This window comes from Tenebrio molitor, chromosome 1, assembly GCF_963966145.1.
Source record: "Tenebrio molitor chromosome 1, icTenMoli1.1, whole genome shotgun sequence".
In the NCBI taxonomy this organism is placed as follows: domain Eukaryota; kingdom Metazoa; phylum Arthropoda; class Insecta; order Coleoptera; family Tenebrionidae; genus Tenebrio; species Tenebrio molitor.
The window spans coordinates 32,081,510-32,108,882 of NC_091046.1; the positions used below are offsets into that span (position 1 = coordinate 32,081,510).

Sequence of the window (27,373 nt, forward strand, 5' to 3'; positions counted from 1 at the left end):
ATTACGTACCTACTCAGGAATTAATTGTAATGTGTAAATAAACGTATAGGTAGTGTGTGCAAAATTGTGGAAGAACTGTGTAATAAGAGTATCGTCTTAATTGTGGTTAAATAGCCAAAATAATGTATTGAATAAATTTATTTACACTTTACATATTCGTACTTTCAACTCTAACTGAGAATGTCCACTAACTAATGAAAGGTAAACAATAGATTTCATTAATGTCATCGGAGACCGACTTATCGCGGAATCAGGGGATTCAAAATCTAAGAAATTCCTTTTTGAGAGGATTTCCCTTGCCATTCAACGTGGAAACGCTGCAAGCATTCGGGGCACTTTTCCAGATTCCGCATTATTATCGGAAATTTTCGCATTGTAAATTAAAAATGTTATTTTATGTTAAATTTTAATAAATAAACTTGATTTTATAATAAATGTTCTGGGTGCCTTCCGTTGGTATTTAAGCACATTTGAGTACGCCGCCGGTACCAATTTTCATAAACAGAATTCAGCATTCCTTGGTTTTTACGAATCTGGTTCGCGGCGTCTAGCGCCTGTTACGCGTTTCTAGAGTTGGCCTTTGTCTTTATTTCAACTTCGTATACCAAATCTTTCGTGAGGCCCCAAAAATTAAAATCCAAAGGGGTTAAATGGAGGATCGGGTACGCCATCGTATTGGAATCAGTCAGAACTGACCTCACATAAATGCAGATGTAGCTCCACAAAAGTACAACGAGACGGAAGGACTCCTTCAGGAAAACGCTCGCCGTATGGTCACCTTGCCGGTCTTGAATTACCACATGTTTTGTTATAGAGTAAATGCAAAGCGGCGTATTCTTGTTTTGTGAATTTCATAACTTTTTGAAGGATTCGCAAATTTAAAATTAAACTTGACAAATGTCATAGGTGTTACAGGTACCGTTGCTAAAGAAACTGCAGCCAAGTAACCAGAATTACCTTTTTAAAACCGATTAACTCATTAGCGTACAGCAAATTTTGACCAAATTTTCAATTATTTTTATCTCGAAAACGATAAGACTTTTATTAGAAACATTTTTTGTGTATGAGTTCTACTCATCGTCACCTATTACTGTATTTCTTCTGGCAGGTTATATCGGGACCAGCCTGTATAATAAACGTCTGGTATACAGGTGTCCCAGAACTGGCTCCCCAGAGAAAAAGGGAGCCTTAGGGTGAATATATTAACGTGTATTTTGAAGAAAAAAAGTCCTATCTCAAATGATAACCGAGAAAAGACATTCTGAAGTTGACCAATCAGAGTTGAGCATGATTAAGGTGGAATAATCGCAATTTTGCGTTGCCTAGGTTTCATTTTTATCCGTAAACCTCTATAATTCTGTCCATTAGATTTGGTCCACTACATTTATTAGAATGATTGTTTACGTTAGTTTGACATTTGTTATACAATTTCGCTGCGATATTTAATTCAAGTGTATCATTTAACATGTATTGTTCCTCTGAGTACGTAGATATGATTCTTACTTTTGCACGATGTGGGAACAATGCACGTGAAGCAGCAAGGTTGTACCGTGAACAATTTCTACAAAGATAAAGTCATCCCGATCATAAAACAATCCTGAAATTAATCGCGCAGCCAGTTCGAAGAAGAATTTGGGGGTGCTCCAAGAAATGTAAGGACTGTCGAAGCCGTATTGAATGTCTTTGAGGAAGACGGCACCCGGAGTATTCGAACCGTTTCTCGTGAAATGGGTTTATCCAAGAGTTCGGTGCAGAGAGTTCTAGCTGATAATAGGAGGCATCCGTACCACGAGTATAACATCTTCTGCCAGAGGATTATCCAATTAGGCGAGAGTTTTGTCTATGGTTAATAAACCAAAACGATGCTCCACACTTCTTGACACGGATACTGTTTTCTGATGAGTCGCTATTTTGCCGGTAAGGTTGTTCCAATTATCACAACCTTCATATCTGGGCAGAGGAAAATCCAAGAGAATTATTTCCCAGAGGTTTTCAACATGGGTTTTCTGTTAATTTGTGGACTGGGCGATCGTTTGGTAAGTATAAGCGTGGTGGATCCTTCCATTTGTCAAAATTCCGAATCCCCCGATTTAGATTGGACCGTTTGAATTCCCCGCAAGGTTAACGGGGGCAAGATATGCTCTTGCTTATCGCATAAATGACTGGTTCCAACATGATGGTGCTCCACCACATTTTAGCAGAAACGTTCGGGAAATTTTGGATAACCAATATCCACAGCGCTAGATCGGTCGAGGAGGACCGCATCATTGGCCTGCCAGGTCTCCAGATCTGAATCATTTATCGGCGGCCCATAAATTCAGAGGCTGATCTGAGAGTTCGAATTCAGGAGGCTTTTGTTTCAGTTACTGAAGAAATGATAACTAACGCTACTACAAGAAGTTTGTTACGTAGAGCACAATTGTGTATACAAATGAATGGTGGTCATTTCGGACATCTGCTTTAACATTATTACCTATTTAAATAAATGGTTCTTTTTAGAATCGCCATTTTTATTGTTTTATTTCGAATTTTGCAATTGTTAAGTCTTGATGTTGATGACAGATAAACGTCAACGAATTTTTATATCGGAAAACGTCAAAATTCCGGTTGCTCAAACATTTTATTGATTTTTGCGATATCAGAGATTTTTTGTTGTTGTTTAGCAACCGATCGGATTTTTTAGTAATACCTGAGGACGAGCTTCCGGGATTGGTGAAATTAAAAACTTTATAACTCGGTAATTTGAGCTAGCAGAAAATTTATTTTAGTCAATTTAGAGCCACTTTTGTTGTCGGCACATGCCTGTTTTCTCTGGGGAGCCAGTTCTGGGACCCCCTGTATATGTTCAAATTTTGACCAATTCTACTTAAGAGGTAACTTTTTGTGACATTTTATTTAAAACATATTGTGTATGACAATGAAACGTTAATTTATTATCAAATATAACACCTAAATATTTAATCTCATTAACCCTCTCTAAGACAATTTTATTTATGTGTACTTTCATGCCTATGTCATTGATTTTAGACTGAATATCTGTTTTGAAATATTATATACTTAGACTTGTTTACATTAACATTAAGGCTATTGCTACATAGATAATGATAGATACTCATTAAGTCTTCATTAATTTCTTTTATGATGTTTTCAATATTTTTCCCAGACTTGCACTTATTAGTCGGGACTTCAGAGTCCGATAAATAATCCTATATTGAGAGACATTTTTGTAACTTTAAATTTAGCAATATTTCTTTTATGCTTTGGGAAATAACAGGCAGCAAATCGTTAAAGTGATTTATTCAAGTTAAAATTTCCCGACTTTTGCAACGTTTACAAACCGGGAAACCCAAACAGCTTAGCTCGATAATTGATAAACAAATATGTGAAACACATGAAATAGTTATCTATGCAACGAGATAGGAAAAGTGATTTTTTCCGTACGAAATGCGGGATTTTTAATCGAGACGAAGTCGAGTAGGAAAAAAACCACTTTTTTTCCCTACCGGTTGGAAATGTAGGCTGTGGATACCTCATTTGAGGTGAGAAAATTCAACTTTCTCACTAAGGTGAGAAAGTTAATCATGAAATGAACTGTACCAAAATATAAATGTCAAAAGTGTCAAAAGTGAAATTAGTTATTTACACTACGAGAGAGGAAGGTAAAGCTTTTGTTCACGCGAATTGCATGACGATGCAATTCAAGTGAACAAAAGCGGCCTTACTCTCGAGTGCTGTATTTGATTTTGTTCGATACCAGACATAACTCCTTAGAAAATGAGTCGGTAACTTTATATTCAAAATTTTACATAAAATTAAAATAAAACAAATAAACCACATTTTCGGAGAGATCTGTTGCTATGGAAAAAAAATACAAAATAAACAAAGTTTTGCAAAGTCAATAAAGTGATTGCGTACACCACGTTGTGGAAATGGATGACGAAGAATTCTGTGTTCCTGATGACGTCCTGGAAGAGGCAAGTGCAAGTACAAAATGATGCCTACGAAATCAAAATTACGATACCAGAAGGAATTGGAAATATTTACACAATGGCAGACCGAGATCAAGGGAAAAGACGAAAGCAGCATCAGCGCGGTTGTGATATTCAATATTGAAGAGTACCTACACTGTTTGTATTTCAAAACGTTGATATCTTCAGGTACCCAGGTAAGAGGTTTTTTAATAAGCTATTAGTTGTTTTAATATAATAAATGGTACAGGTTCAACAGTCTCACCTTCTTTTTGAAAACAAAATGTAGAAACTATCAGCCGAAAAAAGCTACAGTAGGCTAAAATTTCACCTGACATTTGTAATTTTGATATGTAATTGATTGTGTGATTGCTTAACTGGCTCTGGAGGCAATTTTGAACATTTCATTTAATTTTTATTAAAGTAAAGAAACTTGTTATAACATAAATAATGAATCTATCGTTATTAAATGTAAAATACACTTCGCACCAAAATTAACGCATAATTTTCAAAACGGAGTAAATTTTTTTTGTAGTTGTTTAAATTGAAATAGCATAAAGCCTAACGTTTACGTGGACCAAATCTATATATTGTTTTATAAATAACGTTAAATAAAGTAAAATACAGGAACGATTCAAAAATTAACACAACATTATTTAAGAAATTACACGAAAAAGTAACTAATAACAGGTATTTCCTCCTCTTGTGGTAACTACTGCTTGACACCGCCTACCCCTACTCGGTGTTAAATGTCTTATGTAATCTTGGTCAACACCATCCCAAATCTCAACAAGCTTGTTTCCAAGATCGTTAAGATTTATTGGCGCAGGTTGCGAAGCTGCAACTTGTCTTTCCATGTGGTCCCATAAGTGCTCTATCGGATTTAAATCTGGACTTTGGGCTGGCTAGTCCACAGTGTTAATACCAACGTCGTGAATGTATCGACTCACCGCTTGTGCTACGTGAGGCTTTGCATTATTATGCATAAACAAGAAATTTTAGCCGATATGTGGTGCACAGGCCACACCATGAGGTTCCCAGATATTGGTTATGGGTCTGTAGGCATTTAAGTGTCCATTGCTGCAACAACCATCTCCGTGCGGGTATCCAAAGATATGCTTCCTCAAATCGTAACTGAGCCTCCACCAAAACTAACGGTTCCAACAACATTGCACTGGGCAAATCGTTCTCCAGGACGCCTGTAGACTTTCATACACCTGTCATTAGAGAATCGACAAAACCTAGACTCTTCGCTGAACAATACCTTAGCTCAATCAGCTTCTTGCCAATTTAGGTTTTCCCGAGCAAACTCTAGTCGTCTTTTGCGGTGGCCTGCGGTTAAAAGGGGACCCGTTGCGGGTACAAACGGCAGCAGATGATGCTCTGCCAATCTTCGCCTAATTGCATTTTGGCTAATTTGGGTATTGTACCTCCGGGAAAAGTCTTGACTCAAGCTAGAACTTGTTACAAATCGTTGTCTCAAGGTTCGTAGGCGCAAAAATTTGTCTTGAGCTGCGTTTGTATCCGTTTTCTACCCTGACCCAACCTTCTCGTATTGGCACCTGTCCCTCTAACTCGATTTTGAACCCTTAGAATGGTAGATTGAGTCACCCCCAAGCGTCGAGAGATGGATTGTTGAGATTCGCATTTTTCGGAGAACGCCACCACCATCGCACATTTTTCCGCGGAAAGATTTATTCGAACTCATCCATTACGATCCATTTTACTCGAATATAACAATAACAGGCTACTTTCAAAGCTGTTAACTATGATAATTGACAAAAATGAGGCAAGGAATAAACAGAAAATAACACTGCTATGTTTTATATTTCACTTAAACAAAACACCATCAACATTTTGTGTTGATTTATCTTCAAAAAAAAAATTGAAAAGAAAGGTAAACATATTTCCTTCACATCTGTTGAAAGAAACAGTTAACAAAAATAATATAAATATAATTACAAATTATGCGTTAATTTTGGAGCGAAGTGTATTAATGTTCGCACTATTTTTTGCAAATAACATTTTATTTGTAAATTGTCTATTACAACCATTTAGGTATTACAAAATGAAGTAAATGACTAGATAATACTATTGTTTAATCAAAAAACAGCGCTAGGTTTTGTAATTTTCACAAAAATAAAAGTTAACAGGGGGTTGAAAAATTAGCATTTAAAACCCTCTGGCCAGTCTTAAAAAAACGCACTGTATACGTTATTCACGTTGAATTGAACATTTTAAGGTCAAATAATTTTGCAAATAGTGACATGCAGGTAAATACCGTTCACGTTACATGTCACTATGTATTTACAAAACATAATTACAGAGCTAAAAAATAAAATAATTTGACCTTGAAATGTTCAACTCAACGTGAATAACGTTTAGTTATTCTCGTATCCCACCTCCACCCGGCGGCACGGCAATTTTGCCGGAGTACATACACTATTACGGATATAATACTATCAAGTAATAGTGCAGTGCTTATCAACATAATTACCGGCGTCTTGCCTCCACATTTTGACTTTTTTGTGTTTTATGTTCTGTGTCAATGTTAAGGAATTTCCTCACGATATGACATGAGTATAATAATATACCTTTTTGAATGTCAACCACCAATGTGTTTTCTAAGTTATTATTGGTATGTAATTATTTTCAATATACAAATTCTTTTTCATAAAATCGAATTTCAATTATGCGTGAGCGAAAGTGAAACCTTCACCCACTGGTAACCATGGATACAGACCCACTTTCTAGGGAGGTGTCGAACAAAAGTTATTGATAAATGAAAGCCAATTCAATAATGCAAGTTGGTAGATCAATCATATAATCTAGAAAATAAACAGATAAGCTAGGCAGATACTACAACTTCTAAAAATTAATCTAATTTTTAATATTTTTTAGGTTAAAATGCTACTTATTTTTCCGGCAATAAATTTCCTACGGTGACAAGAGCCGCAGCCCGAATGTCAGGTGATGTGCAAGAGATATTATCTGTATCAGACATTGTAAAGCCGAGATTCTATACTGAAATTAAAGTTATGTAAATAAACTAGCTTTTACCCGCGGCTTTGCCCGCAAATTTCAGAATGTTTTCAAATTATGTTTCTACTTTCATGTATTGTGATAAACGCAGTAATTTCAATATGAAGTTTGTCTGTGATCTGTGATCACTTAGCAATTCAAGAAAATACGCCAACATAACACTTTTATTTTCAGTTGTAACCTTATTTAGATCCTCCTATTGTTTGATTGTCTCGTTTGATTTCAGATATCTGCCTTTTGATTTTTCCGTCATTAAGCTATTTGAAGCTTGTTCTGCTTCATTTAAGACATCTTCCGGTAAAACACAATCATTCAAACACATTTTGCAAAATTGCTACTTTTATAAACAACCAAATGTAACTATGACACCTGAACATATCATGCAAACGCGATTTCCAACTCGAAAAAACTTTTTTTGTGCTTAACAGGCTTAAAAATGATAATAGGGGTTGCTTTTTGTGGGTGTCAAGCGGCGAAGGTGACGATATACTCAGAGGATGAAATAGGGGTGAAGCGGCGAAGGTGAGGGTATTTCCAACTCGAAAAAACTGTCTTTTTTTCTTAACAGGGTTGAAAATGGTAGTAGGGGTTGGTTTTTGTAAAATTAAAGTAGACAGTATTTTTCTTCTTGTTTTGAAGATCAAGTGTACAAAATTTCATCAAGATCGGAGTAAAACTGTAGATTTGCATACAAATATACAAACAAACAGACATTCAATTTTATATATAGTCCATTTTTTTATTATAGTCCGATGAGCTTAATCCGAATCAAGAAGTCGACATGACCCACGTCTGCTTTCGACATTTGACAGCAGTGCATGGTTCTACCAATATTTGAAAATTTATTTAGGCAACATGAGACAGATATTGTGTTCTTTCGTGCTTTCTTGGTATTTCTGCAAATTCATTCCTCCGTTTTAATTTTATCTTTCAAAAAACCGCTCCCTTCAGAACGCTTTTGATAACTATTTACATATCAACTAATAGGTCAGATATATTAAAAATTGTTGAAAACAGCACTAAACAACCACGTTTAGACTCTTTCTTTCTTCCCAGATTTTGTTTCGGCAACGCCATGAACACAAAACAACTCTCTATGAATTAGTTTACCTCCTTACCTGTTAACTTCCAGTCTTGCAAGTTTCCGCGCAATTCCAATATTATTTTTGCAATTTACAAATTCTGTAAAAGGATCTGTCCACATGCTTTTCGTTGGCATCATACGGAAGACATTTCAAGCAAAATTAAACAAAATTATCACAAATAACGTGGTTAAAACGTAACCTAAAAATTTGACGTCTCTAGTGGAATAAACGTACAATTCGCGTCTTGCTCTAATCGCACATGCTAAAGCGAGATGCATAGTGGAACACGCTTAATACAATACGTACAAGAATTCAATAGTTTGTTTACATTATGTTGAAAAGAGATAGCAATATGACAGTTGTTCTGCTTTTTAATTGATACATCGGACTATAATTAAAAAATGGACTATATATAGATGTTAAATACATATAATTGAAATTTTTTAATAAACAATTATCAAAACGTTATCATGTTGGTATGAGCCAAACAGTGATTTTCATGATAATACGATTAATCACACTGAGTGTCAACATTTTTTTAATCTAATTGAGCCTGCGCCCTGACTAGCGAGACTTTATTTCAAATTCGAAAAATATTTTCGCTGATTTCTCATTAAATTTGTTTTGAAAATGAATTCGCGAAAAACAGGTCCGGGAAGTGAAATGAACATAACCTTAACTATGATTTGGTGTCAAATTGTTATACAGCTGGTCCATATGTGCACATTTTGGGGTGGTACAGAGTGGTTTTTTACATACTTTTGACATTGACACTTGTTTATTAAAAAAATTTCACTATAGATTACTTTACCCTGTTTATATCAAATTTTCGAACAAACGTCAAATCTTCAAATGCGATGACAAGTTAATTAAACAAATAACCCAGCTTACTATTCAATTCTCAAAATTTTCGTTTTAATCAGGAATATAACCATCTTTTTTTGGCTTTTTTCAACGAAGTTGTGCTGGTAGGGAAAAAAATAGTATTCAAACCTTGTTAAGAAAGTGCCCTTGCAGACCTTGGGCACTTATAAACCTCGCCTACGGCTCGGTTTATAATCTTTGCCTGCGGTCTGCAAGAAAGCACTTTCTTGCCTTGGTTTGAAATATACTATTCCTTCGTGTTGCACGCATAACTTTTTCTAATGAGATAGAGAAAACTTTTACTTCTTTCTTGAGGATTTATTGAAAATTTTGGATTAAAAAATTGGAAAAATCGCGTATCTAATTTTGGTCGTTGTGAAATCAATGTAAACACAAATTTTCAAATTAGAAAAATTTGCGAATTTTTTTTTAGGTGCCTCTGTACTTGGTAAGTTTTATTAGCAGTCAAAATTAAGGCAGGTATTTCTATTACACGTTCTCTATTGCGCTAAACACGTGTGTGCCCATTTAACTTCTTAAGCGTTATCAGTGTTATCATACATTGTCCCTTAAGTTGTTGCACTTCAATGATGCAAATATTTTGACAACTGGAGATTGTGAAGACCATTTTTGTTTGCTTCTTTCTTTCTTAGCTTTACAAACTCGATTGCAATGTTTGCTGTCGTTGTCTTGTTGCAGTGTCTACAATTTATTGTATCGCGAAAGCCTTTCTTTGACAACTGATAACAAAGATTTCTCCCATATTTTCACATTTCCTTGTACTGTTCAATTTTGTGTAAACAACGACAAATATCCAAAATTGCCCACATTGAAGCATCTTTGAGTCGAATCAGGTGTTTGTTGAACGCTGAAGCATTTATTGACCCAATGTTGTTCCAGCTTTTCTCATTTGAATTTATGCGCCGCACTTACCTAACACGTTTTTCAAAAACTAATTATTGCAAATGTACCTACTTATTTTATCAATAAATGTATCACTGATTTTTTTAGCATGCTTTTCAAGTGAGTAATAAGATAAACCATTTCAACACAAATGATAATACGATTATCAGTAGCTATTTCTAATTGTGACTCTGATTTCATTCAAAACATTCAAATTTACTAAATTACTATTTCGAAACTAGTTTAAAAATTATATAAATGAATAAATTAGCTGTATTAGGTATTTTAGAAACAAAATATCCACATTATTAACTTAATCATGATTGGCATTACAAAACTAAAATAAATTACACTGCCCGCCAAAATTATCGCATAATTTCAAAACTCGTGTTTTTGAGCCAAAATTTATTTCCAGTTACAACATTTCGAACTGTAAAGTATTAAAGAAGTAGATTTATAAAAGTAAACACTACAATAATCAGAACATAACAAAGAAGTGAAGAAAACAAAAAAATTAAAAAATTCAAATTCGGAGAAAACAAAGAAATTTAACATTTAATAGTGGGTGTTGGCACCCCGTGCCTTTATTACAGTTGCACAACATTGTCTCATGCTTAAAATGAGGATTTGTATAACTCTTTGCTTAATTTCTTCTCAAACTTGAGTTAGACCCAAAGACAGCTGATGAAGAGTTGTTGGTGGATTTGGTAACCTTCTAACTCTTTTATTTGTAGGATCCCACAATTACTCTATGAGGTTTAGGTCTGAATTCCTTGCTGGCCATTGCATTTGCCCAATTTCGACCTCACGGAAATAATGCTGCACTATTCCCGCAACGTGCGGTCGACCATTATCATGCATAAAAATAAAGTCATCCCAATAAATGGTCGGAATGGGACAATATGAGGTTCCAGAATATTAGTAATGTACGTCGCCGTATTTCGGTTTCCTCTTTCTAGCACCACCAACAGTGTATTTTTTATACAACTGACATTAAAAGTGACGTTTTTAGTGGAAGCTAATTTGATTAAAAATTGCTCTTTATAACTTACCGTGTTAAAAGTATTTTTGTAATTTGCCTCCATTTTGTTTCTCTAATAGACATATTAACGAACGCGACGTCATCATCTGGGATGTCCTTATAGCCATTATTTCACGGAACATTTTACAAAAATTTTTAGGTTGGCGAAACTTGATTCGTCAAGCGTGTGAGTTTAAATTACAAAATTATCAGGATTTATCAAGCAACAAATTCGCGACCGTATTTTTGGGAATTTCACGTATTTCAGCGGGCGTACATGAAAGATTATCTTTCATATTCGTGTTTTGTGACAGAATTTGGATAAAACAAAAGGCGACTTTGAAGGCTTGATCAAATTTTCACTTTTAAAAATTAAGACATTACCAACCGCCACGAAAATCCCTAAATCGACGAAAGTAAACATTTTTGTTTAAAAACGGCTTAAAAAGGGCAAATTACAAAAAATAGTATAAAAAACTCGTTTCATAAGACCTTGAAGCACTCATTCTTTAAAATAACTCGTGGCTACGCCACTCGTTTTTTAATCTTAAATTCGTGCTTCAAGACTGGTCTTATGAAACTTGTCTTTTAATATACTATTTTAACACTAGTAAAAAAAAACTTTTAACACTAGTTATTTTTTATTTATTTATAAATGTTAAAGTGGCTCTATTTGCCGCTTTTTCAATATCTGCGGGAAATCTGTCGATATCGGCATCGTTAACGTCGTTTTCTTTGCATTCCATGTTTACGAATGCAATAATGTGGAATTGAAAGTGTTTTACAAAACGTAATGAAAACTTTTTTGACGTTTCTAATAAACAAATGTCAATACAAGACTAGCTACCTTATTTTTGCCGCAGAAATTAAAATAAACATCAAAAATACGACTGCATTTTTTAATGCAATGCAAACCAGTTGTATAAAAAATAGATGTATGATGGACGTGTTAAAAGTGCTTTTATTTTGTTCGTGGGGTTGGTCAACTCGCTGCGCTCGTTTCCCAATCTACCCCACTTACAAAATAAAATCTCACTTTTAACACTTACCTCATAAATTAACTATTTTGTTCGATTGTATTTTTATAATTCATGATTTATGATATCGTTTGTCGTCCATAAACTATAGTTGGGACAACCAAAAGATATATAAAAGATGTGCACATCAATGAATGCAACATTTTTCTCAGTCTATCAAATACAGGGTGATTCTGAAATAAATTTGGAAAAAAAACCGGTAATTGATGATGAGGTAATTGTTCACTTTAACTACTTCTGGAATTTTCGCGTTTTTTCTGGCTAGACAGCCTCAGGGCGTCCTCCTAGATCGTGTCCCACCATTCAAACCTTGTGCAAATGCCTTTTTTTCTCTCTTGTTGTGTTTCAAGGTCGCGCCAAATCTTAGTAAAGGGTAAGGAAAAGTTTCATTTGCACAAGGTTTGACTGGTGAGAAACGATGTAGGAGGCCGTCCTGAGGCTGTCTAGCCAGAAAAAACGCGAAAATTCCAGAAGTAGTTAAAGTGAACAATTACCGATGATGATGAGAAGTCATTGACAAAAAAATTTTCTTATAACAGTTTTTTCGTTTTCGAGATACAAATGATTGAAAATTTGGTCAAAATTGTTAGTGGCTGCTGAGTTAAAGGTGATTACCTGATTATCTTGGTAGTTTAGCAACAATAATAATCAAAGGTGCCCGTCAGTCACAAACGTAACCTTACTCCTCTCGATCATTTCCATAGAAACATTTACAAAGCAGTGTGCTTGCACCTACGACTTTATTGTGGACTTGATGTAACAATGGTTGCTAATGAAGTGAACAAATTCGGACAAATTTTCCCTATTCATAGGCGTTGGAAATACAAGGATATAGGGTAATTTCCATCGTTTTGATTTCACCTCCAAAAGTCATTTACGCAGAATTCTTTTGTGTCAAGGATACTCCACATTTTTTTTACAAACTTATTTCAGAATCAAATTCTTATAACGATGACAAATGCCAAAGAACCTGCTTCATTGTGAAATAAGCTTCGACGTATATCTTTCTGCGCAACTAACGCCACATCCCCACATCCCTTTTTTTATTACTATCTTTGTTCGTTGGCTCACCTTTAGCTTTTTATGGACGATGTACGTAATGCTAGTAAAACGGACGCTTCGTTAGGCATCTTATTCACGGTAAGGTGCATACAAACAGTTTGGCTGAAGTGAGAAGGTATTGAGAAATCTTTCCGAATTGACACATCCCATACAGAAGCGTTTTTGCGAGGAGCGACCGGCAATTGAGAGAATTTGGCAATTTTAATGTTAGTAGCATTGTTATGGGAAGACCTAGATTGGACAATGGTGAGCTTGATAAACAAGTTTTACATCTGGTACATGAAGATCCAAAAGTGTCAGACAGATCGTTCGACAAGTCGGAGCTTCAAAAAGCACAGTTTGGAGAATTTTGAATCGAGAACAAATGCATTCATATCATTATGTACGAACGCAGGCCTTACTCCCGGAAGATTACCTACGATGATATAATTTTTGCAAATTGTTATTACAAATGAATGCACAAGATCCTCCATTTATTGAAAATATACTTTATCTTCAAACGGTCAAAAATTATGCCTTTGTGTATCTCCATAGAGACGGTTAAACTGTCTTTTTTTTTCTGAGCGGAGTAGAAGTACTTCAAGTCCTAGGAATAGAAGTGTCCCACAGGCGGCTCGACCCGGTCAAATGTAAGGTCATTTGAAATGTTTGTCACGATTTATTTATCAATTACAATTATCAGTTGCACGAAATATGTAATAATTAAATTATCCCTATTAAAGAAAAGCCTCTAAAAAAAGGGAAATAACGAAATTATTATCCAATATTTAATCGATTCGACTGTGAATAAAGACGAGCCGCCCGTTGTGGCGTTGTGGGCGTGGTCACAGCGTGGATGTCAGATGCCATGATGTAAAAATTAAAAAATAACGCACTGTTGAAAAGTAAACAGCTGTAAGTTGTAAACGTTTGCTATTCACGTTTTGATAATTTTTGTTATACATATTTAGCAAATAACTGAAGTCCGGTGCCGATATGAATTTTACTCCCCGAAAATTGACGCAGATCGTGGCAAACTAAAACTAGAGGTTGTTTTTGTAAGAAGTACATAGGCTGAGTCAACGACCTGCGCGAAGATGACGTCATAGTTATGAGCAGTGGCGTAACCAAATTATTTCAATTTATTTTATATTTTTTATTAATTAAAACCTCGTTCTATTCCATTTGTCTTACAGAGAACAATGTTCTAGAGTACAGGGTTCTACTAAGAAATACAGTTTTTATCGTTTATTACAACAACAAATTACACACAAATTACACTTGGCTACCACAACTGAAAAACAGGACGCCACTGATAAATCTGACGCATGCGCAAATGAAACTCCGAAATTCCCAAACTCAGTGAATCTAAACTGGGTGCAATATACAACGGAACCAGCATGAAACATTGTCTGTTTTTAGGTACTTTAAATGTTTCAAATAAATTATTATTAAACAATCGCTAGCAAAATCTGCGTGGCATTCAAATATTTGCGCATGCGTCAGATTTGTCGACCTAAACTGTATAATTACCCTAGTCCCACCAAAGTCTGGAAAAGTAAGTACATATATGATTATTGTGCATGTATAATAATGCTCATGAATCACGATAATCTAAAATTTTTGAGTTTCCTAGACGAAGAATGATAAATTATTGTAGGCTATGTCCGTAGAGTTATGTCTCACCGGAGCTTGTGATGCGATGAATTCACCAATTTGCTGCTCTGTAATAAAAGTTCAGGATACAAAAAATTACAAATTGCGATCATTCACCATTTTGGGAAAGTTTTATGTGGAAATTTGCAGAAAGTACATCGGATAGATTGAATAGCATTGTAGACTTTACAAATATTATCGAAACTTCAAGTACCAATAACAAGGGAAATAGAAATTACTAGTGCTTTAAAATTTGAAGATTGTAACTGCAGGAAAAGAAAAATAAATAAGTGAGTTTATGTTCGATTTTTTTTGTGATCCGCTTGTAGATAAAATATATAGTATACAGGGTGTTTTCGAAGTTGAGGTGTTCCTTTTAACCTGTGACAGTATGCGTCGTTCTAAAGAGTTTTAGCCAAAGTCACCTTAGTAAAATGTGTACGGCAATGAAGATACAATAAGTTAATTTTTTTGAAATTTTTGAAACCGGTCCTGCTCAAATTTGCGCTGATTTGTTAGAAATTAGAATTGACAAAAAAAAAATCAAATGAGCATGGATGTTAATCAAAAATACTGCCAGAGTTGTCACCTAATTAGTCGGATTTGCTTTATCATTACGAAAATAATGAGCTCACGGATATGTTGCTAATGTATATGGGCAATGTTATCACGTTATCAAAATGCAGCTGCGGCGTCCAGAGAGTACGCAGAGCGATTTCCAGAAAGACACCATCCTGGGCCACGTCAGTTATTAATCTAGGACAGCGGAGAAATAGACAGGACCGGACTCAAAATTTTAGAAAACAATAAAAATATACAATCAATTATCTCTCTTAATACAAACATTTTACTAAGAAGATTTAGGCTAAAATTCTTAAGAATAATGTATAGTATCTCGTGTTCCAAGGAACCCCTCAACTTCGAAAACACCCTGTATATCATTCGGAGTAGAAGGTCTTTTTGTGCCTCGCCCACTTGTCGGCCTCAACTGCGTTTCGGCCTTCAATCTCTGGGCTAGCCACAAAAAGACTCACTTCAACTCTTAATGATATAATATACCTACTATTCACGCACGAGGCAAATTTTTCTCGCAACGGAGTATTAAATTTGCGAAATATGCACTATTGGGCTTACATCAACCCTCATGTGGTTAGAGAAATTCATCATCAGCATTTGTTGGTCCCATAGCTTGGCCACCACGGTCTCCAGGCATCACCCCTCTTAATTTCTACTATCGGGGCCATGTAAAATCATTGGTTTATGAAACCCCAATCAATAATGAACAAGATTTATGGCATAGAATTCAAATAGCTTCTAACCAAATTAGAAATAATCAAGAGATATTCCATTTAGTAAGGGCATTTTTAATACGTCCTACTCAAGCCTGTTTACAACAAAATGGCGGGTGCTTTGAGCATTTGCTTTAGACTAAGATTACTGTTTACTTACTAGTAATTTTCACATATAATATACCAAGGGCCAGATATATTGCCGGAAATTTTTTCGAGCAGTCCTGACACACGAATGTTTGTAGCAAGATTACACGAGGGCGCCAGCCCGAGGGTAATTTTGAGCGACAAACACGAGTGTTGGACTGCAAGAAAAAATTTCTGGCGATATGTATCTGTCCCGAGGTATATTCGGAAGAGAATCGCCCGAAAAAACTTTTCCTTAGGTAAATTATATCGGAAATTGCTTAATTAAATTGTGATTGGTTGCTGTTCAAATAATTCGGAGTTGTGATTTGTCAATATAAATCATGAGACATTTGAGGGCGATTCTCATTTTAATAGTTTTCCTTCTTGTAACGGCACTGAATTAGAATGTCACATTTGTCAGAATTTTATGCCATACTGAGTAGGTATGTAACTTGATCCCAAAATTTTTAATCAATTTGTAAAGCACTCCGCATTGGGTAACTTTAAACTTTTTTACCTCTTAAATGAAGAACTTGAAGAAGAAAAAAGAGAGTGTTGTAATGATTTTAATACATTACTTTTTCCCCCAAAAATTTGAACCTGCGCAAACGGTAACAAATGTGGTCGTGATCGTCATCGAATCGGAGGAGCCCTACGTTGTGATTTTCTTTTGGCGGAAAAAGGTCCGGAATGCAAACGGTGAGGGTTCCAGTTGGAAGAGTGCCGCAAATAAAACACACATGTGAGGGACGCAAAATACCTTTTATTAAAAATGCCTGTAATAACTTTGATGAAAAAAAAAAAATGAAACGAATCCAAAAAGACAGAAACTAAGTTTAACGAAGTACAAGAAATTAACTAGTTGAGTACATCACAAAGATAAACGACAAGATGAATGCAACAATATTTAAAATAACAGTAAACGGGTACATAACAGACAAAATGACAGGTTAAAGCTTGCAAAACAAGTGAACAAATTATGGTGCAGTTATTACAGACAGGGACGGATGAAAAACCCTCTTCAAAAACCGTATCCCAGGTATTACTCATATTTTACAATTCGATTAATGGCAAAACAATGTTTAATTTGGAGCTACGCGATCAAGGTACGCCAACGGGAACTTAGAGCTGGAGGTAACAAACTTTCGGCCGCGAGGGGTCTTGAAAGCAGCGACATTTATAGGTACTCGAGGTATCGCGTGGCGGGCTACTGTGTACCGACCAATTCCGAGTGATATTAGCGTTCGGGGTTGTACGATGAGCTTCTCAGAGTCGCATACAGCAGAAGTTGTTCCACCTTCCCCAACCAACCGTTTACCGACAAACTCCCGAGGTCCCTATAACTGCGACGGGGGCTTCACGTCAGCTTCTCAGAGTCGCATACGGCAGAACTTGTTCCACCTCCGTTATACGGTCCTACATAACCGTCGCCCCCACGGAACTTTGACTAAACAACCCCACGACCTCCTGAATGTCGCCTAGCCCCCATGTGATCGTACTTACAACATTTTAACTTTAACTTTTCCGAAATCTAGCAACAACACAAAGAAAAAAAAACAGAGTTTAATTCAATCGAACATAGAGTAACATTAAACGATGAGAAAATTCAGCAAAACAGATCGCCACATTCAACGATGATAAAATAAGCAAATCAAAACGCAACATTAAACAATGAGCAAATAAAAGAGAACAAAGCGCAAAGTTAAATAACGATAAAATAAAAGGCTTTAAATGGCACAAATCCAATAATCGCTGGTAATGTTAAACAAAAAGAAAATGGCGGGTCGAGTGCCGTTAGAAAATGTTAGTGAAAGAAAAAAAAAACAAAATGAACGCACGCGGTTCGGACGACGGCCCCGAATTTTCGAAATCACCAGATTGCTAAAAAAATAAAACTCCCGGGAGAAAGATAACGCTTAAAATTAACAAATGGGCGCTTCTTAAAGAAACAGCATGCAACAAAATGAAATCTACCACATACCCTTACCACGTGGTCCTGGTCCCAAAAACAAAACACAAAAAAAAAGGCAACGAAAGTGGGATAAATTACCCAGGTGAATTAAAACGTCGAATTCCTCACGGGGACACAAAATATCTACTCGGAACGATAGTGTAATTGGTTCAGATTTAACTTACAAATTTGAGAAACTTGGATCGCTCTTCGCAAGGTGTGTTCGTTTCGAAAAACTGAACAAAAGTGACCTACCCCCCCTTCAACCATGCGCGCGAGAGACCGCTTCATCCCCGCTATATTTCCGCTCTTCCTCAGCTTCGCCAACTCGCCAAGGTTACCAACCCCATCCCTTAGTTCCTAGTCTAGCCGCTAGTACCTTCCCATTTGGCGCGCTCTCGTGGCGGTACCGGGAATTAAAAATTTTAAATTTTAAACTGGGTCACTACAGTGTGTCGTACAGACGCACGATAGAAGTGAAACTTTTGTATTACAGGAAAATCAGAATATTGTAAATTATCACTGATAGGTGCAAGAGGAGGTGGCTGAGCCGAGGTGCTAGTTGCTGGTTCCTGGTTCATTGTCTTTATTATTTACACCGTTTTTTTCACATTCTGAACCGTCACTTCACTCGTACGTTTTCTCTCACGCCACGCTCTTGTTCTTTCTGCACCTGACTTAAGCATATTTACAACAAAATTGTATATTTTAACGATAACACTAAACAATATCGAAATGCGTAACTCATTGTTCATTTTTAAGCCTCCAAATTAAAAGAGAGGACATTATCGATAAATGCCGTGAGTGTGACAAAGACAGAAGTATACACAATTTTAAGGGATGTTTGTATCGTGTCAAACAGATTAATTTACATAATTAGACTCCAAATTAAGTGAGATGGAAATATTGGCGCAACCGTTGTGCGAGAGAGTGTTTACCCCCATCACTTTTCGTCACACAAAAAGGTTAGTGTCAAGAGTAGCAGTATTGGAATCAGGAAAAGATATTGTCTTCAATGCCGAATAATGATTTTGTTTGTGGACAAATGGCGGCCGTGGGAATACGTCGATATCGAAGAGAAAGACGAAATCTTGAATTTGTTGAACGACGCCATACAGCTTTAACACCTGGAGTTATGGTTTGGGGTACGATTTGTTTCGATATAAGATCACCTTTTGTGTTCGTCTCAGGCATTTTAAATGCTCATCGCTATATATTCATAATGTCCTGGAACCGGTGTTAGCACCATTCATGCAGACGTTGCCAAAAGGTATTTTCCAACAGGATAACGCATGTCCACACACTGCAAACTTTGGCAGAACGTACTTCAAATAAGCACAATTGCAAATCTTGCCCTGGCCTGCACGATTACCGGACTTATCGCTGATCGGACATCTTTGGGATATGATAGGCCGGCGACTAAGATTATTGTCAAGAGCTCCGAGCTCCAACAACTTAGACGAGCTGAGACACCAACTTGAGGGGATATGGAACGAGATACCTACCCCAGGAGAACATAGACCACTTGATAGAAAACATGTCACGACGAGTAAATGCTTGCATTGCTCTTCATGGCGATGTTACACATTATTAATTTTGTTTTCGTTATTGTTATTGTTTTCTTATAATTGTTAATCTTTTTTATGAAAACTTGATCATTTCATACGCAATAATGAAACATTATGTTAGGAAAGTTTCAAACCCGTAGCTTTATTTTTAATGGGTGGTGCATTTTATATGAAACTGAATGTATAATGAACAACTTCGTAACCACAGAAACAAAAAAGAACACTTCGGAATTATCGTAATTTTTAGAATCTATTAATTTTGCATCTAAAAGAAATTTAATTACACAATCGAACATAAACCTTTGTAATGTTTGTATGTTTATAATGTTAATTACGTTCGAGAAGATAAATATTTTTTTTCGTATTCGTTTCCTGAGATAAAGTCCATTCATTTTGTATTGAACTTTTCAAGGTCAAATAATTTTATTTTTTGGCTTTGTAATTATGTTTTGTAAATAGTGACATGCAGGTAAACACCGTAAACGTTGAATTGAGCATTGCTAAATCACATTATGTTGGTTATATGCTCGGTTATATGCATGTCACTATTTACAAAACATAATTACAGTGCCAAAATTTAAATTATTTGACCTTGAAAAGTTCAATACAAAATGAATGGACTTTATATAACCGGGAAAGTGGTATATAACTAAATATATAAACTTTCCCGGTTATATACCTAACTTGACATCTGTCAAAGATAACCTCAAAATTTACAATTAATTAATGTTTTTTAAGACTTTGCCTAAGCCAAGACAAAAAATGTTATTCAATATTCGGCCTGTTTTGCAGCACTTGGCTGACGCCTCGTGCTCCAAATTTCGGCCTCGTACCTGAAAAGTGATCACTGATCTGACAGCGCTACTCATATGAAAATAACTATTCTATAATTGATTAAAAAAAATTGATATTCACGCATAGTTATCCATGTGTGAAGTGGATCATTTTCTTACGTGTATTTTTTCTACTTGTTAGTACTGTAGTAACTATATAAACAATACATAACAGTGTTGTGTGAAATGCGATTTCACGCACATAACCTTTTCTGTTTTTCACTGCACGTACTGTTTTTTATTAGTTACCTAGCAACATGGTCACTGGTTGATATACTTCAGATTTCCTTCTCATCGCACCAATGTGGCTTCATGCAAAAGAGATCAACAGTAACTAACTTAGCGTGCTTTAGCCAATATCTTGCAGAACTGATAGATAACAAGGGTCAAGTAGCTGTAATATTCACGGACTTTCAGAAGGCATTTGACCAAATTGAGTACTACATTCTGTTAGAATAACTGAAATGCGATGGATTTTCAACACCCTTAGTTGCATTTTTCAGATCATCTCAGCTAGATAGGCAACAGACTGTTGGATGCAGAAGTTTTGTCTCAAATTTTTATACACCATCTTCAGATCTATCGCAGAGAACGAACTTGGACCTTTGTTGTTCCTATTATACATCAACGACATTGTAGAAATAATGAGAAAACCAAAACTTCTGTTTGTCGACGACTTAAAATATTCGTTGAAATAAAAACCTTGGATGACTCGTAGGCTCTCCAAGAGGACTTAGATGCAAGTCAATACCCAATGGTGGTGTGAAAATAACAAATTAAGTGTAAATATCTACTGTTACATAATTATTTTATTTCCGTCCCCAGGTACGCTACAAATTTAATAACGATTTGTTTATTTTGTTCTTTGGCTTCGCGTCGGCCCCACAGTTATTACTTCGAGAGCGCAGCGATCTATTTGGTAGAGAAGGTGGACTGCCTGGAGCTTAGGAGAATGATACAAAATGGTATCGTAAAAGAAATGTTTATTCACTCAAAGAGAAAATGGCAAAAGTAAAATGACCCTGACTGGATCCGAAAGGACAATTCTAACCAAATCGACAGTAACGCCTGAAGGGTCCCTCTCAAAAAAACGAAGGGAAGGAGGAAGGATGACCGATCCTTGCGACGGGCACTAGTACCGCTACTCCGCCCACACCGGCGGGGAGGTCCTCAGGTTCCTTCCTCGCTTCAGACAAATAAAATAGAAAACATTCTAATCGCGATTAGGTCCAGAAAAAGAACCTCGCACAAAAAGTGGTTGGCGAGCGCAGATGCTCACTTCCAGGCACGGTCGATTACAATGTGATATTAAATATAATGTATAAAAAAAATTATGACATTCTACGAGAAGGAAAATGTACAATGCTCTCAATCCCGTGATTAACAATAAATGAACAATGATGAATGATATTATAGCAGCCGCGCAATTAATGATAAAATGTACAAGAATGAATATGATTTTTGAACGCCGCTCGGTCAATAATAATGAGAACCACGAGGAATGAAAGCCACGGCCCTCAATGGTGTGCAAAATGTATTTCACCGTTCCTCCGGGACCTGGATCCGGTGATGGCTGAAGTCCAGGTTCCTCCACGGGAGGCTCGGGGACGACGCCGGCGTGGGTGTAGATCCTCTCTTCGGCGTTCAGTTCTAAAGAACCTTACGCGGTGGGGCCGCTCATCCGCAGTCCGCGTTTGGGTTTAGAATTCCTGAAGAATCGTGGCTGCAGCCAGCCCTCGTCGACTCCACCACGATACCACACCAGTACCTACTGCACTCTAATCACCCACCTTTGCCTCCCCCTTTGGGACACCCGTAGAAGCCTCTGAACAAAAGGTCGTGAACTGCCCTCCTCGTAGTTGGTTCCCTGTATTTATCAGTTTTATCAATTCCAGTGGTGCGATGGGGTTCTAGCACGTTCTAGAATCTGCGAAGATGTCATATCATTTACTCGAAAGATAAATGTAGGGAAAATTGATAATCTTAAAGGTTTAGGCGTACATTTTACCATAAATTTAGTTTCACTAACCTAATTCTGAATATGGTCGCTAAACGTTAATTACAGAAATTGTAGAGTTTAATAACATAAAACTTCTTAATATATGACATATACCTACATATTTTTCATTTATTAGGCGACAGTTAAACGTTATGTTGATCAAATTGAGTCCATTCAATGACAATATTTACATTTTTTATCGCTTACAATTTACCTATGATGTTTATCCACCTAGAGGATTTGATTAATATTTGATCTTCTGTTAAATATATTTGATTAAATATCTCTAAAAATTCGTCAGATTATAATAGCAGTAAAATGTTTATATTATAAGTTATTAGATCATTTTCAAATGAACCGTTCTATTTAGGTAGGTAACCAATTTCAGTTGTCTGAAAATTTTAATTTAATATCTAACTTTTGTGATATCAATTTTAATTATGAGAAACATCTACATATTACAGTGTGAGTTACGGGAAATTAAGAAATTTTTTAGTTTTTATTATGTCACTTTGTCATCTTTAATTTTTAGTTTTTGCTCTTGCATTTCTGACAATTGGGTACACCTTTAGGAACTAAAACAATTTTTCTAAAATTTAACCTTAAAAATTGCATTAAATAGACTGAACGAACAAAAGTTTTGGCTAATTCTGTACCTGTGGTCCATTATACTCTCTGTTCCTATGTATTTTAAAATAAATTTACACAATAAACTTTATTTGGATGTTTAGCTTATCAAAACCAAACAGGTTTTCCCAAAATGGAAACGTATTTTTTTATCATCTTTATCGTCTATTACACATACTGCTTATCAGTGAAAGAATTTTTTTTTATCTCCATTAACTGCAGTTTTTACTGCCGTTTTTCTACTTAACATACATAATAAAATAAAATAAATTTCCTTCTGTTGACAGCAGTTGTCAAACGTTATAATACCTTTGTAAGAAGACCCACTCATTTTAGACACCTCAGTGAATTTGAGAAAAGATTGTTAAAAAAACTGACTAATAAGAAATCGAAATTTTTTCTAAAAGAGAAATCAAGAATGTTGCAATGTTGTCAAGCTTCAAGCTTGGCTGAGTGAAGATTTGAAGGTATAATAGACACTAACGGATAAGAGTGAAAGGGACTGTCAGAAGAACCACACAACGGCAAGATCGGCATCTCAGACGTTTATCCGCGAGACACAATTACCTCTACAAGAAGTAACGGAATAAGATCAATTGTGCTCCATTCTTTCAAACTACATTTAATCTTAACTGTAACAAATCGTTGTTGCCAAAAATTGCAAGGATGCGGCGAGCGTATTCAACGCAATGGAATACAATACTCGTAGGTATTCAGTGACGAATCTCATTTTGCATCGTCGTGAAAGGCAAAATTTCGTATTTTCAATGGAAGGTACTCGTATGTAACTCATACTGTGAGCACTATGGTTTGGGGTGCAATTTGATATGGTAGTCGATTACCTCTGATCTGGAAACCGTTGCTTTTTACAGTGGAATTGATAACGCTGTTTTTCAACACAATGTAATCTATCACTTTTTAACACGGCCGTACTAAAAAAGATGTAATCTTTCACAAACTGTCGTGGGACTTTGGGCGAAGTAATGACTAATGACATGGCAATTATGCACCTTTTAAACATAGAGGTGTGAATTGCTGCAAAGGTATATAGCTGTAATCTCGTTTTTGTCTTGTTGTGTTTTTTTGTCAGTCTTTTGAAGAGTTGCGCGACCAGTGTTAATTCTTGGTAGTTTTTATTCTTTGGCTCTTTGGCTTGGTGTCTGTGGTTGCTATAATCGGTTCACTTATAAACTAGCAACTTCTTCACATTTCTGCTCCGTGTACAGTGGCATCTGTTTTATGCACTTTTACGGACGGACTACGCCAATGTGTTGAGTAACGTATCAAGTTTGCCAAAATAATTTATGAAAAATGTTCCCAACTTAAGAAAAAAAGTCACAGTCATTTAAAATCACCCGGTATAAGCAAAAATTAAATGAAATTGCTGGCAACATTGTTTTTTTTTACGTAGCTAAATGTTGGTTGTAGCCAATGATCCTGCACTCTTAGAACTGCTGTTCTACCAGAACGACCTTCAATATTGAAATTCATGACAGTGACATTCACAATTATTGTTTAAAAATAGTGACAATTGCACAAATTGTTGCCATTTATTTTTTTCATTCTTAAATTTTTTGTGATAACAGCGACATCTTTTGGCAAAATGAATAAAAGTGACTCCAATTTTTGTAACCACTCTGTATTCTACAAAAAAGAAGATTGATTTTTTTTACATTTTTACCTGATACATATTTTAATGACTATTCGTTATTAAATATTCGTCATGTTGTCAATTCTGTAATTGATTTAGTGCATTAGAACCTAAAATAGATTGATTATGCCATATCACAATCTTACCAACTAAAATGTCAGATTTTCTTAAACAGTCCGAATTTGAATGCTGTATAGGTAATTAACAACGTACAGTTACGGCCACAGAATTTCGTCAGTTGTTTTACTGTCAATTCGAAAAAACTTGTGTAGCCTAAGCTTTATTGTCATTATGACCGACATTCAAAATTTTGTGATTAAAAATTCGGTCACGCACAATAAAAATCAAAATGCCACCAGTAACGTTTTTGACATCCATGTCAAAAATTCCAGTGTGGGGTTAGAAATATACAGCTGATGTCAGTTGAATGACAACGACAGACGAAATTCCGTGGCCGTGACTGTACTGCCAAGTTGTTCCGCGAATTTTGGGGCATTAAGTATACCTACTGCTTGCAAGTGAAATCCGAACCCCCCGAAACAATGCGTTTAAAAAAAAACACAGATATTCAGAGTACACTCAGTAACAAATGATTCAAATTTAAAGCAATTCGACAAAGAACTTACTATACTAAGGACCACGTAACATTTTATCTGCCCCGCCCATTTCATTTTTTTAGTTACCAATCAAATAGGTTGTTAAGACGATCTGATTTACACAGTAAAAATTTCTGACGTTCGAATTGTCTTAATGACATTTTATTTTTTAGAACCTAAAACAATAATTGTGGACTTGACAGCAAAATTCTAACCTTAACTTTTTTACGTGGCAAATGTGATGAAAAGTTGTACAGATTGAATCTGGCTTTAATTCTGATTGGTCAATTTTAGTGGGCGGAGCAGATAAAAAGTTATAACGGCAATACTATAACTTCTTATCGTACAATCGCGGCCATCCAAAAGTGAACGTTTTTTTTAATAGTTTGATTTTTACTTTAAATCATAGGCATCCTAAAATATCACAATTTGACACCGTATCCCACCTCCACCCGGCGGCACGGCAATTTTGCCGGAGTACATACACTATTACGGATAATACTATCAAGTAATAGTGCACTGCTTAACAACATAATTACCGGCGTCTCGCCTCCGCATTTTGACTTTTTTGTGTTTTATGTTCTGTGTCAATGTTAAGGAATTTCCTCACGATGTGACATGAGTATAATAATATACCTTTTTGAATTTCAACCACCAATGTGTTCTCTAAGTCCAAAATTTTTAAATTTTTAAAAAGAGATTGGGGTACTATTCCTGTTGCTGAAATTATAAATGGTAAAATCGAAATTTTTTCTAAACACCAAAGATTTCTCATAGCAACGGAGAGTTCTAAATATTTATTAATTTTTGTATTATATGTCTGTGTTATATTGTGTGAATTTGGAACAGCTATATCTAAAAGATATGCTTGCTTTTGTTGTTTATTTAAAATAATAATGTCTGGTCTGTTATGCATTAAAAAAATTATTGAAAGTATTTTTTTTAAATGCCACGACATCTCACTCCGATTTAGACAGCTAGAGCTATTGCAAAGCTAGAAGAAAATTGGTCCTTGGCTGCTGTGGCGAGAGAATTACAATGCACTAAGACTTGCATCTTCAATATATAGTCTTTGCCAAAGCCAAATAACCACCAACACTGCATTCTACTCAGAAAAACAACCGGCAACGTTGTGCACTTAAATTTGATTGGTCTAGCATCCTAGTAATATCAAATTTGCCATTATACACTTAGTGTAATTTTGTTTTCACCAACATAATTCAACAGGTGGTGGTTATTTGGGTTTGGCACGGCCTATAGGTACAGGATTATTCACGAGAGGGATATTTTTGAATTTCTTTTTGCCTCAACCCATTATACACATTGCAACAATATCTTGATTTCAAATTTTGAAAATAATTATAATTGAATCCACGACGGCTCTTAGTCCTGTCTCTTTGACATTAAAGCAAAAAATCTTTGTCAAAAATTGCTTTTACCACGACCTTCTAAATAGTCGAGATGCTTGACGCTTGACTCTCTCCGGCCCATGGCCTCCTAGATCAAAAGAGACAAAGCGTCTCTTACCCGGCCCGTCGCATTCGCAAAATGTCTGTTTTTTGGATTTGACATAAAGGGGTTGTACTGTAGGTCCATCTATTAAATTATTATGGAACATACATTTTACAAATGCAACCAACATTACACTAAATTTTGAAACCATTTGAGTCTCTGATCTACTTTGTTCATGTCAAGCCATTTGCCAATGTGGTTGTCAATTTGAAATATATTAATAGTACAACAAAATGCCGCAAATTAAAAAATGTTGTGTTATTGACTGTGGTTCTTCCGGATTTAAAAAAAAAAACTTCGTTTCACTGTTTTCCCGCGAATTTAGAACTGAATTTACAATGGAAAGAAGCTTTAATCAATCATGCTGGTAGTACTATCGCGGCCAAAATACTTTGGTCGTCAACGTGACATAAATGCTATTCAATTGTAAAGCAAGCTTTAGGGTGTTTAACCTTAATTTTTATTGTTGTTATTTTAATCTATCAGTGTCATACAGGTGGGGTAAATCCCAGCTGCGGGGGCAGGGTTCAAAAGCAAAAGATCAACATGGTCGCGGTTTAGACAACCTTCAGAAGCAAGTAAGACGATTCTATATTTATCA

At 35.7% G+C, this 27,373-nt stretch overlaps 3 long non-coding RNA genes across 6 annotated transcripts in view; 2 read left to right on the top strand and 1 right to left on the bottom strand.

Moving 5' to 3' along the window:
* LOC138126448 (uncharacterized) overlaps window positions 1-27,373 on the top strand; it is a 49,461-nt gene that overhangs the window by 6,680 nt on the left and 15,408 nt on the right. The window contains exon 3 of one of the 3 annotated variants that reach the window (XR_011157825.1): window positions 6,870-7,143. The exons of 1 other annotated variant lie outside the window; for it this stretch is intronic. This is a non-coding gene — a long non-coding RNA (uncharacterized lncRNA). Of the gene's footprint in view, window positions 1-6,869; window positions 7,144-27,373 lie in introns of those variants that run through there. One more of the 3 variants, XR_011157828.1, reaches the window with a different exon arrangement.
* On the top strand, window positions 12,385-15,246 carry LOC138122414 (uncharacterized). 2 transcript variants are annotated; one of them, XR_011156488.1, is made up of 4 exons: window positions 12,385-13,611; window positions 13,665-13,876; window positions 13,933-14,519; window positions 14,622-15,246. It is a non-coding gene; the product is annotated as an uncharacterized lncRNA (long non-coding RNA). The 2 variants fall into 2 exon arrangements; XR_011156487.1 differs by having other exon boundaries at window positions 13,933-15,246.
* On the bottom strand, window positions 21,354-24,235 carry LOC138141629 (uncharacterized). Its single transcript, XR_011163221.1, has 2 exons — window positions 23,043-24,235; window positions 21,354-22,314 (listed from the first exon to the last, which is right to left on the bottom strand). It is a non-coding gene; the product is annotated as an uncharacterized lncRNA (long non-coding RNA).